This window comes from Dromaius novaehollandiae, chromosome 21 (assembly GCF_036370855.1).
Source record: "Dromaius novaehollandiae isolate bDroNov1 chromosome 21, bDroNov1.hap1, whole genome shotgun sequence".
In the NCBI taxonomy this organism is placed as follows: Eukaryota; Metazoa; Chordata; class Aves; order Casuariiformes; family Dromaiidae; genus Dromaius; species Dromaius novaehollandiae.
In genome coordinates this window covers 6,803,739-6,819,391 of record NC_088118.1, presented here as the reverse complement: position 1 = coordinate 6,819,391, position 15,653 = coordinate 6,803,739, and the positions used below count along the sequence as shown (strand labels likewise).

The 15,653-nt window shown below is 45.3% G+C and overlaps 1 protein-coding gene and 1 long non-coding RNA gene across 5 annotated transcripts in view; both read right to left on the bottom strand.

Annotated features, from left to right (window-relative positions):
* ZBTB44 (zinc finger and BTB domain containing 44) overlaps window positions 1–14,862 on the bottom strand; it is a 43,085-nt gene extending 28,223 nt beyond the window's left edge. For all 4 annotated transcript variants that reach the window (XM_064524311.1, XM_064524312.1, XM_064524313.1 and 1 more), the window contains exon 1: window positions 14,466–14,862. The gene's annotated coding sequence lies outside the window, so the exon portion shown is untranslated. The remainder of the gene's footprint in view (window positions 1–14,465) is intronic.
* LOC135330502 (uncharacterized) lies at window positions 1,227–6,798 on the bottom strand. The gene is made up of 2 exons (XR_010392512.1): window positions 3,248–6,798; window positions 1,227–2,337 (listed from the first exon to the last, which is right to left on the bottom strand). It is a non-coding gene; the product is annotated as an uncharacterized LOC135330502 (long non-coding RNA).
* Window positions 14,863–15,653: the final 791 nt, after the last annotated feature.

Below are 15,653 nucleotides of genomic sequence, written 5' to 3'. Positions count from 1 at the left end.
TTCTTAGCACACCAGTTTTTGACAAGTTCATGTACCAGAGCTTTTGAAGCCATTGACTCCATCTACTATTACTGTTGTTCACAAAAAGCATTTGTTAGCTTCTTTACATATATGTATGGTTTGTACCTACACTCCCCATTTAATCATTTTTGTGAGAGTACATTTTGAGGACGCTCCAGTGGCATATTGCTTCCCAAGCAGCCACCTCTTCATCTCACAAATTCCTGGCAAAGAGGCCTTCAAAAAGAAGATTTTCCTGAATTTCAGTCACGTACCATGCACCACCAGAAGCCAGTGCAGAGGGGTGGCTGGAAGTATTCCAGAACCAGAATGAAGCTTCCTAGAGGTGGACTAAAACACTATTAGGCAACAGCTACGGTTCAAATGCATAAGTGCACAAAAACAATGCTACATACGCCCAGACCTGGATGAAAACAGCCCAGAGAATTTTTCAGTGAAAGAGAAACTCAAAGCTCCCCGGACCCTAGCTGTTTAACACTTATGAAAGCCACGCTGCAGCAGTGAACCCCCATACTGCTCTTAAATCAATTTGTAAAGATTTCGGCAAGTCCCTCATGAGTGCTACAACAGCTGAGGTTTACAAGGCCTAAGTACCAAGGCTGCTACTCTTCACAAAAAATGACTGAAAAGATTTTCACATCTGGAAATCCTGCGCCATGCCAGGACCCACGATAACTCTACTTGCTTGGTACCAGCCAAGGTAAACCTCTGCAGTACCAGATACAGAGAGGCGGGTGCAAAAGGACACGCTATTTCTGTATCGTCCGTGCTTTGACAGACAAGGACTATTCACAAATTAATAGTAGTCTGTAAAGGACATGGAGGAAAAAGCATTTGATAGCTCCTCTTCCAAAACCAATTCCACAGGAATAAGAACGGCCCAGAAGGTCCATGAAATAGATATTTCGTATTCCTAACACATCTGAGTTTCACTAAAATTAAATACTATAATAATAGAGGGGCAAAGCCACAACTGTAACATGCCATGAGAAGAGAGCAAAAAGATGTGTGCGGGCATGGCGAAGTCCTAGATCGCAGTTACGGCGCTCTGACTCGCACTGATATTGCTATCGAAAGCATTAACCTTTAACGTGGACAGGAAAAGAATTGCCCTGATGATGGAAAAGCGAGCTCTGCACAATGCAAATCTGGTAGATGCATTTTAATTCCCAGAGCTGGTGAAAGCATTGAGACAATTAGCGGGGTGCCAAAAACAGCATTTTATTCTACAAAACAGTTTTATTGTAAATTGAGACGGTAGGTCAGCTGCAACAGAATAATTCTGAAAGGATGAAATTACAAAACATTTACGATGTTCTACATATACATTTTAAAGGAAGGTCGAGAGTGCAATTTTTGCAGTAACAACAAAAGCCTTCTCTCCCCTCATCTGTGATAGCGGAGTCCAGACTATCTAGTCAAGTTTGCATGAACCTTAAAACTGTTTCCGTGTTTGCCATTACCTCTGTGCAAGGTGATGTCTCCCAGCTCCTGCTGGGTCTTGAATTTAGAAGAAGCTGATATTCCTTCTCTTCAAGATGTCATAGCTCCCAGCCATTTAATCAACCCTGCAATTTATCAGTTAAAACCCATGTACTGCCTTTGACAACCGCGCCTTAATTGCTGATGTTGTTTTTAGTCCATGTTTCAATCTGCCTAACTAACTTTTGAGGTATATTCCCATAAAAGAGATGAGCAAAACTCACTTATTCAGGACTTTAATTTCAACTGCTCATATTACTAGGGTCAAGCACATAAGCTCTAATCAGAAGCTAACATTGCTGCTACAAACACTCCACTCAAGCCCTCCACATCCAGGAACACGTCATTTACTCAGTGATGAGGAGACTGATACACAGTGAACGTGGCAAATGGGAGTGCTCACCTTTCTGTAAAAATTTTCCTTAAAAGGTCTTATTTATCCTAAAAGTTATTTATGAAATTTATTAAATTTAAAAAACGTAGTACTAATAAAAATATTTTTAGGATAAAACCCTACATATCTATTTATCATTTATCCTAAAAATACTTACAAAAAACAAAAAAAACCCCAAATCTAAAAGGACCTCAGCCCTCTCTTCAGTTTTTATTGAGATGAGCCTAGGGCCTGTTCATCACAATCGTTTGTCATCCTCCTCCATCAGCTTGAAGCGGTTTCCAAAGTTCTGACTGCACAGAGCATGCTTCTGGCCAGCAATCTTTCAAAACTCCAGCAGCCCGTCCCTTAACTGCTACAGCTCTCCTGGCACGAAGACTGAGAAACATGTCCACTTAGCAAAGGTGTCGGGATTCAGAGCTGGACAGAACTGAAGGGGCCTGTGAGAGAAGCCAAAGTATCTTGTTAGAGACCTTGGTAACATACTACCAAATCTCCTCTGCAAGGCAGGAAGGGGCAAAGCTTTTTTTCTGTTTACTCCTTTACATATTTCCGTTGCCCAATTTCGACCTTGTTCACCAAAAGATGGGCAATATATTAGCAAGGTTTTTCTCTTCCTTCCTCAGTTCTGCAGAACTATTTTACATCGTGGATGTTAAACACAAACAGCACCATACCTGCTGCTAAAGCAATACAGATTAAGAATAAATCAGAAATATCTGCTCCTTTCTAAACACCTAGGTTGTACTAGTTCTAAACTACATAGCTCTCTATATAAAATGTACAGATTCCAGAGTTAGAGAGGACCAAAGTCTTCCTCATGCTACAAAGTTGCCTCAGCATATAAAGACAGGATGTTTGTTTGATATGCAAAAAACGCAACGTTGACTGTCATGAAAAACAGCGGAAAGTGTCTACTACTTTAATCCAGAGTAATTTAGAATATTAAAAATAACATAAAACATATCACAGAGTTGTTGTTCTTGTGACATGAGGTCATAGCAAAGAAAAGGTGATAAACTATTATTTTTCAGGAGTGGCTGTTTTCACACATAATTGTTTAGTACAGTGTGGCTGTTTCCCCCGCCTCCTCATGGTAAGTTTATTTCCATTAAGTCAGATGTAAAAATTCATAGCCACGCTCCAGGAACATGACAGGAGATATCAGATGGAGTCTAGGTACAGGCTTACAGAAGCAAATACTAGAATCTAAACAGGAGTCTACATTAGAGCCCAGCAGAGGAGATGGACACGTGTGCACCCAAATCAAGCTACCTCTGCTGGTAACGGTGCCTCCACAAATCTCTGAAAACTCACCCGTGATGGAACAAAACAAGATACAGAACTTACCAGTGTGGGCTGACACATCTTCCAGTGTATCCTTTGCAGACTGTATCTGTCCGAAAGCCCCACACATGTGCTGGAACTCAGAAAGGAGCTCTTCCAACCCCTGCATCTGGCAAAACTATGAAGTCATCTGCCTGAACGTAAAAGATTACAGATGCCAAGGCCACATCCACAAAGCCTACTAGGAGCCACATACCAGCAACAGACTCTTGTGCAGCTCTGTCTTGTTATTTCCTCATGAAAGTGACACTTCTGGATTTATTCTTGTCCCTTATCATCCCTTACATATGGCCTACAGGAAATGGTATACAAGACTTTCTTCTGAACGATGTCAAGTTCGCAAGAGAATTTAATCTTCTTGTAAACCTTTACTGTTGTTTCTATTTTAGGAACTGCACACCACTTATGTCTCAGGTAGAGAGACAAATGAGAGCTTTGGTATTTGCAGCTGACAAACCAAGTCTATCGCGAGGCAATGCTACAGCACATAAGTCACAAAAGAATCAGAAAATGGCTACTGTGGAAGCACTACAGAGCCAGAATTCAAAGCATTCATAGTGAAGTAGTGAAATTTAAGTTACTAGTGGTTTTGGTCCTGTTGGCTCCTGGGCAGTGAAAATCAGTCTGCACAGCACTGCAAGTGGCCCAGGCCAACAGCAGAGAAAAACTGAGAGCTGACAACAGTTGGTAACTGGAAAAGCTTGGAAACCCCTGACAGATAACTGAGAGCTCTGTACGTGGGCACTGAGTGTGCTAGATTAATACAGCCAGAAGATTAAAGCATAGCTACAACTCCTAGGCTAGATAAAACCTGAAGATTAAAGATCACGCTATAGGTGTGTGAAACATGTTACCACTCCTGTCAGTCAATCAATCAAAGAATGTTTCCACTAGAAATCGCTGTGATTATAAACATGCAAACAGGTATTTTAATTCCCAAGGAAAAGGTGCTAGCTTACTAGGAAAAGAGGCAAGACTGTTCAAAGATTGTCTCATTTTGTGGTACACACCTGCCAGAAAGCTTGGCAACATTAACACTGTGTTAATTTCCTCCCTCAAACATTTAGTGTCAAAGCTCTGATTATTTACAAATATAAAGATGTTTTCATCTCTCAAAGATCAGCAGTGATATATGATGAGGTGTTTGTATATAACCGCAGGAATCTGGCCAAATGAAAACAATCTGAAGAAAAGGAAGAATGAAGAATTAAAAGAAAAAAAAACAAACAGAAAACGGGACACCACCTGTGTTTACTGAAGTTAAAGTATGTCAAACTAGCTTGATAATCTTCTTTTTTTCAGAAAAAAGGAAAAGCCATGTATGATGAGAACTTGACATACAAAGTTATTAGTGAAAATAAGCAGATGAATAGAGAACGGCAAGTTAGCTAAGGAACTGGTTGAAAAGAAAGCGAGAGGAGTTAATTCATGTACTTGAAGTAACAGGTTAAAGAATTTACCAGTGAAGTTCCATAAGGACTTGTTCGAGCAATAATCTTCAAGCGTTTCCGTAAAGACACTGGCTCAAAATACGCTGATGAAAAGGTTAGATTTATCATCAGCACAAAGGATAAAAACAAATGACTTTATGAACTGGAGTCCTGAGAACAGAATAAAATTCACTGGAAATCCAATAGTACGAAATTAAAAACCCAAGATTATATACCAGGGAGTTAATAACAGACTTCCGCTATGTTCTGGAAGATAATCAGTTAAAAGCCACTATGGAGAGAGATCTCAAAGCATTAAATGATTGTATGCTGACTGAATAGCTCACTGCAAGACCCAAAGACTAACAAGACTATTTTAATATCTAATTTTTTGTCAGGTGTTTGTCATTATCCATTTTAACCTCCCAAAAGGTCCCATGGGGGATTTTTGGTGTGGGTTTTTTTTCCTGCTCCACGTGTCTACCACTTAACTTGCCTGTAAGGCAGAGATACATTATGCTTAAATCTTTTCAGATCATTTTGACTTTACCAGATGAATTTCAGATAAAAACATGTAGCAGCTAGAACCCATACGGCATACATTAGGTGCACTGGTCAGCAAGGTAGTTCTTAATCCCAAAATCTAATTAAATGAAAAGATTACAATAATCAGGACAGTACAGTGGCACGTGCCATACATAAATTGCTGAGCTTATCCTACCGAATAGTTTTAAGCAAGACCTGGAAGACCTGATGTTTCCTGAAAACATTTACAGATGCATAAAGTCAAAGATAGGTGTCATTTTCTTAGCAGACCCGGAGCCTTTCTACATAACCAAAGTTTGCTGGTTCCAACAAATGCCACGCGTGATACACCAGCTGAAGGCTCAGAAAGCTTTATCTGGGGAGAGTTTAAAGAGAGTAGCTTTGCACCATTCTGGTGCAGAATGTGTAAAAAGCTTCAGGAAGGTAACCAAGGACAATATTCTGGCTACATTTCCACACCCTGCCACTTTTTTTTTTTTTTTTTATGTCTTGTTTTCTCTAGCTATGACAGTTTTTTCCGACTTTCGGTCTGATTATTTGAAGTCAGCTCTTTCACAGAACAGAATGTTACCATTCACTACTTCAAAGATCCCAGATTTAACTTGTTGCCTTTTTGAAACTGCTGCGTAAAGTATAAAGTTTACGTGCCTAATATAGCTTCCACATGGTTGAAGAAGCAAACTAGATAAATGCCATTTTTCCCTGCCTCTAGCACTTTGAACTTTTCATTGTAGAAATCTCACAGCAGTATTCCATATAACCCATAAAAGTACATTTTCAGACAGTACTTAAAACTGAGGTTCACTTAACAACATGAGCGGTAACTGCTAAAAGATCTCGTTATATAGGGAATTATATTTATTTTCATAATAAAAAATAATGTGCAAATATCACTAGATAGAACATATTGTGATATTTCAAATCAGACTCATGGCCCTGCAATTCCTCTTTTCCACCAGTACTCTGAAAAAGCACATGGCCAAACTATTAGATTGCGAGTTTGCCCTGAAAGTGCACGTTAGATATGTTTGCACCGTCAGCATATGAGCAAGTGTGTATTTCTGTTTTTTTAGCAGTTAAGAGCAACAAATGAATTCATATTCCTCTCAGTACCCTTTTATAGGGAAGCCCCATAGAACATAAATAAGAGTACACTGAATGGACTAACATGTTACATCCCTGAGGCACATATTCAGACTTACCCACTATTTCCAGATGATGGTGTTTATGCATGATTTTAATGTGATCTAAATACTTGTTCTGTGTGAATTTGGATTATTTTTTCCCCAAATTTCTCAATGTAGACAAACCATTACATGACCTTTTCCCAGTCTGGGTAATTACCAGCGAGGCTTACATTTATTGTCCATGGTTTTTAATAGCAGTACAAATTAGCAACACAACACTCATGAGCTACTTGTCACCTCAGTGAAAGGAAGAGGCTCACATGAAGGCCCCAAAAGTGCCAGAGCCAACACATATAATTGGGTGAGGTGGGACTCAACAGGACCCGACTGCTCAGAGAAAGCAAACGAAAGGGAAATACCTCTGCTGTTCTCTTCTGGCAGCAATAGGTCATTTGGTCAGTTCAGTTTCCTGTGGAATCACAGACCAAACCGGCACGTGTTTATATTCTGTACAAGCATCAGCTCATGCTAATCACCGCCACAGAGATGACTGGCCGAGTCACCGCCACCAGTACTATAGTTGTGACAGTTTAGGTATCCTCACAACTCCCTCCCTTCCCACATACCTCACACTTCTGTAGCAAATATCTCAAACGCTTTTGAGTATGTTGGGTAGGAAGTACCAGTTTAAATAATTCTTCCATCCTGCAAGAATAATATGTGCAAATGCAAAAGCTGAAAAAATACAAGTTAAACATTAAATTCGTCTAAGTACTATGAATTGCCGAAAAACATCCATAAAGCACTTTTGTCACATGGAAGCAGCCTCCTATTTTAAACTAACTCCAGAACGCTATTTTTTCTGGTTTTACTACCATGGCTACCAGTAGCATTTCAGTCATCACTTTCAGAAGCTCTTCAAGCATATCCATAAATTCAAACTTGTGACAAAAATACGTAAGAAAAAGAGTACTCAAGCCAATCTCCCTCCCAAGCTGCTAACGAAAACAAAAATCCCCAAGTCCTTTTTTTGGAAGTACCATGTGAAAGAAATCTGAAGAAAAATGGCATGCTTTGTGTATCTGCATGCCAAAATATTTGAGTATAACTCAAGATTTCTTTAGTAGCACTACTGCACAAGACCCACGAAGAAAACAAAAGAAAACAGAAACCTCTGTGCTTCCTCACACACGCGTATGCCTTTTCCAGAGCAGCGCCAAGTATTACTACGTGCCTTTGAAGGAAGAAAAGGGCACATGCCTCATGTTTTCAGACAGAAGAGGGTCAATTTCAGAGACCATTTTAACTGATGGCACAGGGAAAACAGTGCTTGGAAAATAAACTGTTTCCTCATTTCCTCCAAGGCGAGAACAGGGCCTAATTGGGCGTCTTACGCCCTAAGAGCTGCCAGGAGCAACACAACTCCAGCATCTGAAGAACACCTCCTCTCGCCGCCCCCTCGCTGTCACCCCCTCAGCACCCCAAGCAGTGCCTCCCACCGTATTGTACGCGAGGCTTTAACTTTTGTCACTTGAAAATGACAAACCTGTCTCCTCATTTTACAGAAACAAATGACTGCAACTGCATACCACAATCGTTAGGTTTGTGACAGCCAAATTTGGCTAAGTGCTGGGTTTTACTAGTTCAACACAAAGCTTACCTGTCAACTGATTTGTTGCTTGAAGTTTTATTACAATAAATGACACCTTTCCTTTTCTTTTATTCCAGATTAGCAAGCAAGTGTTACAGCTTGATTAATGAAATGCATGTTAGCTAAAATACACGAATTTTTCTGAAGCACAATGCACATCTTAAATCTAGCCACACTAATGCCAGAAGTACAAGAAGCCTGCACTGACAAGTAACACCACAGAAAACCTGCGTAAAGAGCGAAGGGGAGAGAACGAGGCAAAGTCGCTGATCATGTACAATCTCAAGAGGCAAAAGGAATTGCTAATCCAGACAGCATGGACCATGGCCAGCTAGTCAGCGTGTCACAGACTTATAAACAAACAGCCACCTTTGAAACGGAAGTGGCTATAAAGAATCCTGAACAAGTTTAAGCAAGGCAGGAATGTGGTTGTGTCATCACCCTTTTACCCTTTATTTTCCTAATGACTCAATTATGTAGGTAAAATTAAATTCCCAAAAAGGAGTTCTTCCTAGCCCTGAAAACTGAAGATCCTTTTATTTACCCACAAATCAGGTATCAGATGAACAGTAACAAAGCAAGCTTTCTGACTTGCCTCCCGCGTATGACTAAACCCTGGACTGGAAGAACCCTGTCCATGGTTCAGACTGGGAATAAGAAGGTTTTTCTTTCTTTTCCTTTCTGAACTTCTGGCCTCTTTACTAAACATTTCCCAGAAACATCTCAGAGTAGGTCTTAACATGGATATTTATCCACTAAAAAACAGACAAAGCCACTGAAGGAAAAGAAACTGCAGAAGCTCCTAACACTACATAAATATCTTAACAGTTAACCACCTGTCTCTGACACAGGACCAACTCGCACCTTAACCCATAGCAACTTCTAGGGCCCTTGGGTCTCTGTAGGCCATGACATCTTAATGCTGCCTAAACCAATCAAAAGATTTAATCCTGGCCAGTACCCACTATATCTGCTGTTTTTCCATAAAGCACTCTCTCTGTAATACCCAGGCACAATATGCCATATAAACTACCATCTGTAGCCAAATTCATAAACTAAGATATTGAGTATCTGTATTTCCAGTAAAATGGCTTTCGCAATTAATATGTTCATTTGCACTTTTGAATGTAAAACATTACACACACTAAAAGCTGACATTATCATCACAGATGAGCTACAAAGTGTCCATTTACAACACATCGCTTCACGCTCTGAAAAAACTGCCTTTATTCAGCCTTCTCGGGCAAAGCAAGGAAATGAACATTCTGGTCAAATCAACTCAAAAGCATATAGCAGAGCTCAAAGGAAAAAAAGGAGATATAGAACAGCCTCTGTAGACAGATGTACTAAATAGACTGGGACAATTCAGCTTGGAAGAACAGAGAAAACTGAGAACCCAAAGATCCATAAAATTGCAAATGAGGTGGTGACTGGAAAAAGATTCTTTATTCTTTCTCATACTACACGAAGCAGGAGGCACTCAATGAAATTACCAGGCATCAGGTTTAACGCAAACAAAACCGGGGAATATTTTTGCGCAGGTTGTGGAATTCATCACACGGGATATTGCAGAAGCTGAAGGTTCACACAGTTCAAAAGGGCTAGAAAACTCCACAGATGACAAGTCCAATAGGCGCTATTAAACATGACCGCACACATCCTCTAGCTCAGGACATCCCTAAACCATTTGCTGTGGGTAGATACACCGAGGAATAATTACTACCTTGTCTGTGTATGCTCTTTTACTTTTACCCTAAAGACTTCCTTCGGGTCACTGTCACAGAGCACATACTGAGCTCAACACACGCTTTGCAGTCCTTATTACCCTGTCATTCACATATTCTGATAAACCTCTTCATCTGAAAATACTATTTCTCCAGCTCTAACTCTGAATAAATTAAAAATAAACTTATCTACAAGTAATTCATAATTTAAGTTGCTTCCTTAAACTGATTAAATGGGATGGAAAGAATATGTCAAACCTGTAAAATCCCTCTCTTCCCACCCACACCTGTAAATGTCATTTTACCAGGTTTGCGGTTTGTTCCCCACCATTTCATTTATGTACCTTCTACAAAGTAGTGCTAAACATTTGTTTTCATCCAGCGAAACCATTAGAAGAATCAATTTGAAATCCTAGGCAAGTTAAGAGTAATGGACTCCTGTGTTTACTTAGTAATAGGTATACAACTATTTAATTATATCTATTTGCTAAAAACTGCATCTTTCAAGGCAAGAAGCAAGCATGGAGACAGTGAGGCATTTCAGTTTCTACTCGGAAAGTATATTTAAACAAATCAATGTTTTCATTATTCTTTCTGCTTATAACTGCTGCAGTACGGATCAACTAGACACTTCTATAGTGATATGCTAACACAGGTAAAGGCACATCTCCCACCCAGTTTTGTCCCGGCAATCTTACACAATACTTTTTCAAAGAAACAAGTAATTAAACCCCTTTTCAGCCACACACGAATCCGAGATTGATGTCATATTTAAAGTGACAGACTGTGAATGCACTCTGCAACCATAGCATTTAATTTAGAAGTCAGCACTTGACACGTTAAAGTATTCAGAATTCCTGAAGTCTGGCTGTCTGCACAGTTGCATAATTTGAACAGGGATAACCTACTTACAACCGGGCAAGACAGACGTATGTCAACAGACATCCCCCTGTACGTCAAGACACGTTCCCTTCCTCGTCGCATACCAGCAAAAGCAGCGCTGCCTTGTCACAGCGCGGTTTTCTTGTTCGAGCTAGCGGTTTACGTTGCCCCTCTTAGCAGCGAAAGAAGCTGTTAGCAAGCAACTTTTTTCCATGGCTGTATATATGGCTGCTGTGCAAATAATACCTGCTTTTTCAAAGAACACCTTTTGCCTTTTCTGCCAGCCCAAGAAGAGGAGGAGTGCAGCGTAAATGCTTTTAACAAATACATCGTCACTCCTCGGCAGAACAAACGAGGGATGAAAAATCAAAACACATCGGCAATGACAGACAATACGAACGATTCCTCACACACCTGGCAGCTTCTGAAGAGAACTCAGAAATTATAATGCCTAAAAAAAAAAATTGAAGTTACACAAATCACCAGATAGAAGTAAACTCAAACATTCTCGAAAGATCACTGAAAAATACTGTAGTTTGTCAAACGTAACCGATAATGTTAGTGAACTGCTAGATATGAACTAACCGACACAGGCGCAAAGTGCCCAAGACCTCTTTATCAGTGACATGTGAAGTCACCGTTCACCTTATAGCACAGATATCGCACATCTGCTCACAAGAAGCAAACAAAAAGGAAAAAGCCTCCTTCAAATGGGTCACAGGATATAACCAAAAGTAACGTTTGGACACTTGTTCAACTGCACACACAGGGAAAGCCGTATTTGCTTTTGATCCTCTTAGCGAACAGCTGACCAGACCCTCGTAACAGCACACACTTTGCTACAGACACCACAGAACGAAACCAGCCCTTTTAAAACTTGCCAGAGCTTATGATTAACCTCCTGTTGCAACAAACATGGCATGGATTCAGTTTCACTTACTGACTACTTCTCTTACATAGCACAGGAGAAAGACCTAAGGACACTCCCCCCACCGTCAACCTCATGGTCACAGAAAGAGAAATTCTCTCACCCTGTAAACAAAACCAGTGAGAAACCTCCAGCGTGGGAAAGAAAGCGCGATACTCCCTGGACACAAGTTATCATCCATGCAACATCCATCCAGACAGACAAAAGTGAGGCTGGAAATTCCCTGCCCCGGTAAAGGGACTGCTTGGAGTTTTTGCACCAATTAAAGTCTAAAATTAAAAACAGCTGTTTAAATAGAAGTAGCCCCTAGGGAGACACACTTATAGCATTATAACTGGTTTCTGGTATAAACAGCTTTACATCAATGAGGTATTTATATCGGTAGAGCTATATCTAAGGTAGCAGGTTAACACTTGTTCAGCTCTATCTTCTTAAATAGATGCGTCTAAACACAGGCAAGGTCTCTAGGTACATCACATCCTGGATCTGCATTACGCGTAGACGTCAAGCAGGGACAAGAGAGCTCGATTTCAGAAGGAAAGCACATCACCTCTGAAATACCCCAAAAGGCTCCTGGACGCGCAGTCCGTGACCTGCCTGCACCGAAGCCACTGCTGCTCAGTGTCACTTCACAGGCTCCACGAAGCAGTGCCACAGGCATGCCAGCACATGATAAACAGCACGTTTCCTACTCCACAGAAACCTGCACCTAGAAGCTGGGGATCAGCTCAGGGGGTGAACTAGATGATCTCCACCTAACTAGAGGCTAAGAGTAGTAGATACACCAAGGTTTAAAAAAAGAAAAAGAAAAAAAAAAAGAAGAGCCTCACATCAGGCAGGAGGAGCACAGATAAAGAATGGGGACAAACATATAAGTTGGAAAGCAGAGAAATTTCCCATGTGGGTAGGGAAAACCCAGGACCTCACATGTGAGGAAAATAATAAAAGCAGGAGGCTGCTAAAAACATGCAAAATGGATTTGGGGGCTGCACAGGAACAAGGGGCTGACAAAATGAGGAGACTTTCAAATAATATATGTTTGGAAAAAAGAAATCAAATGGATTTTAGACCCACGGTTTCCAACTTGGGATCTGCAGATACCTAGCGAGTCCAGAGAGCACTACTATTGAGCAGTCTGCCAGAGTAAAAGAAAAACACAAACCACAAACAAAAGTCAAAGCTAAATGTCAAGGTGGGCCTAACCTCAGCGTACTTCACTGACATATCATCCAGAGCATATCAAGAAAAAAGGGTTGAAAGTCTCAATCACAAAAGACGTAAAAGGCAGCCATGAAGTACAGCCAAGAAGAGATGAGAACAGTCATTTTCAATATATGCAAGGCAGAAGGGTGACTGCTGGGAGAAGGGAGTCACAATGGACGGGCTCTTTGGCACAGGTAGCAAGGAATGACTGGGGTCTGGGGGGAGGCAACACAGTATCTACCACCACGCACCTGCAGAGAACAGACAAGATACAGAAGGACAAACAGCGGAAACTGTCTCCCTGGAAGTGCGCAGCAGAAATACCTGCCTCGCAAAGGTTATCAGTGAAACGCCTGCTGCTGCCTTCCAGTCCGATGTGTGCAAACAAGTACAACGCAGGACGTACCAGCTTTTGGCAGTCAACACGATAACCCTGGTGTATATGCACAGGGGGTTCTGGAGACAGTGGGATATCCTCTCCCTCCAGTAAGTATAACAAGCTTCGTAGCGCAAAACAGAAGGTGGGCTGGAAGAGTCGTCTATTAGACGTTAGTGGAAGATACGTGCGTGCCTATCTGGGTGGAAAAACTTAGCAGCTTTTTGCAGACAGGAAGAAGCCTCCTCGTGTGTATGTAAACAACAAGCTGCGGTGGTCAAGCAAGGAGGTATTCCCCTGCACACCTGCGTACGGACACGAGTACAGCAAATTGTGGAAGGCAGTGGGACCCGTGCTCTACGTGCTTGTATATATGGAAAGAGGCTATGGGCTTTGGCAAGCAAGAAGCAGAATATACCCCCCAGCGCCTGCATGTGCCAATGTTTATGTTTGTATAGAGCAGACTGGAAGCAAAATAACCCTGAATACACGGAGGGGAGGAGGGGAACATGCAACAGATCTTGGCAGATGAGCACTGCAATATCCTCAGCATGCATGGACATGGGCACAGGTGGAGGCAACGCAGCAGACCTTGGCAGATGGGCAGCAGAGAAAATGCGGGGGGGGGGGGGGCGGGTGCAGAAGAGAAGAACAAACAAGGTGCAGCAAGCTTGGCCTAACAGCTAGTGGGATTCCCTCTCTTCCCTCCATAAGCCTGTGTTGGAGAAAGGAGACAGCGGGAAGTCCTCTGGGATGCAGCAGACAATACAACTTCCCTCCCCCCCACCAAAAAAACCCTCTTCGCGCACAGGGGTGTGCAGCAGGGTGTCTCCAGGGGGGCGGGCACGGGGTTCAACGGGCCGTGCAATCCCCTCGGGAATGCAACAGGCAACACGATCCCCCCCCCGCGGGGAGGGGGGGGGCATCCACGGCGGGGAGGTGGCAGCGGAGAAGGCGATGCCCCGGCGGGCACTGCTCCTTGGGGGGCAGCGGGTGACACGGTCCGGGGGGGGGGGGGGGGGCACACGCAATGCCGCCACCACCAACCCCCCCCCCCCCCCCGGGACGCACGTGCGGGCGGACGGGGCGCACCAGGCCACGCGACCCGCACACAAAAACACGCACACGCGGGATCAGCCCGCGGCTGGCAGAGGGGGAGGAGAGCAGTCAACCCCCCCCCCCCGGGGGTGCCCGTCTGCGCGGGCAACGCCGCCCCCCCCCTCCCGCCGTCGCGCGCGCCCGCCCCTGAGGGGAGCCAACGGCCGCCGGCCCAACGGCCGCCGCGCCAACGGCCGCCGCGCGCCGCCCCCCTCCCCCCGCCCTCCCCGCCCCGCTCAGGCCCGGGCCCGGTTACCTGCGGTCGGTGGGGCCGGCTGGGCCCGGCGCGCGGGGAGGCCGAGCCCCCCTATCTCGGGCCGCGCTGGGCCATGACGGCGGGCCGGGAGGAGGAGGCGGAGGAGGAGGCCGCCTCCCCCTCGGGCGGCGCGGACGGAGCGGCGGGGGGAGGAGGAGAGGGGGGGGGACACGACACGGGGCTGGCGGCGGAGGTGGGGGGGGCGCGGCGCGAGCCCCCCCGCGCGCGCGCGCGGTGCGTGTGTGGGGGGGGCGTCGGCGTCGGCGTGCACGCGCCGGCGGGGGCGGGGGAGGGGCGGGAGGAGGAAAGGGGGGGGGGATCCCGGCGCCGCGAGCTCCCGCACTCCGCGCCGCCCGGCCGGGCACTTTGTTTGTGTCCCACAATGCACCGCGGCGGCGGCGGCGCGGGGCGGGCGGCGGGGAGGGCGGGGCCGCCGCGGCGCACGCAGGCGCAGTAGCGGCGGCGCCGCCGCGAGGGGGGGGGGGCCGCGGCGCGCGGCGGGGAGTCTCGGCGGGCACCGCCGCGGCCCGGGCGGGCGGTGCGGGGCGCGCGGCCCCCCCGGGGCGGTGCACGCGGGGCGCTCCGGTGCATGCATTCCCCCCCCCCCCCCGGGGCCCGGGGCAGTGCACACGGGGCTCCTCGGTGCGTGCATCCCCCCTGGAGCGGTGTGCATGGGGGGCTCCGGTGCACGCATCCCCCCGGGGCCGGGGGCAGCACCCTTGGGGGGCTCCGGTGCATGCATGCCCGCTGAATCCGGGGCGCATGGGGTGCATCGGTGCCCCCGGGACAGGGTGCATGGGGCACTGCTGCAGGACCCCCCCGGCGCCCGGGGTGCTGCAGCGCTGCATGCCCCCAGGGCCGGGGAGAGCATGCGCCTGTGCCTGCCCCCCCCCCCCAGCTCCCCCAGGGCCGTCCCATGCATGTGCCCCCCCGGACGGTGCACCCGGGCCCCCGGGCTGGGGCCGAATGAGTCTAGAGTTAATCAACCCCTATAATCTGGCCCAAATCTGCGCTAATTCAGGGTACGCACAGCTTAATTTTACTCGATCAGCGCCACTGCTTGCTCATTTATTTTTATTTTTTTGCAGTGAGCGCTCAGTAAATTGCAGCAGGCAACAGACTGAAAGGCCCCAGTCCAAAAACGTTATTCAGCAGCAAAAAATTCACATCGGCCCCTGGGAAACGGCA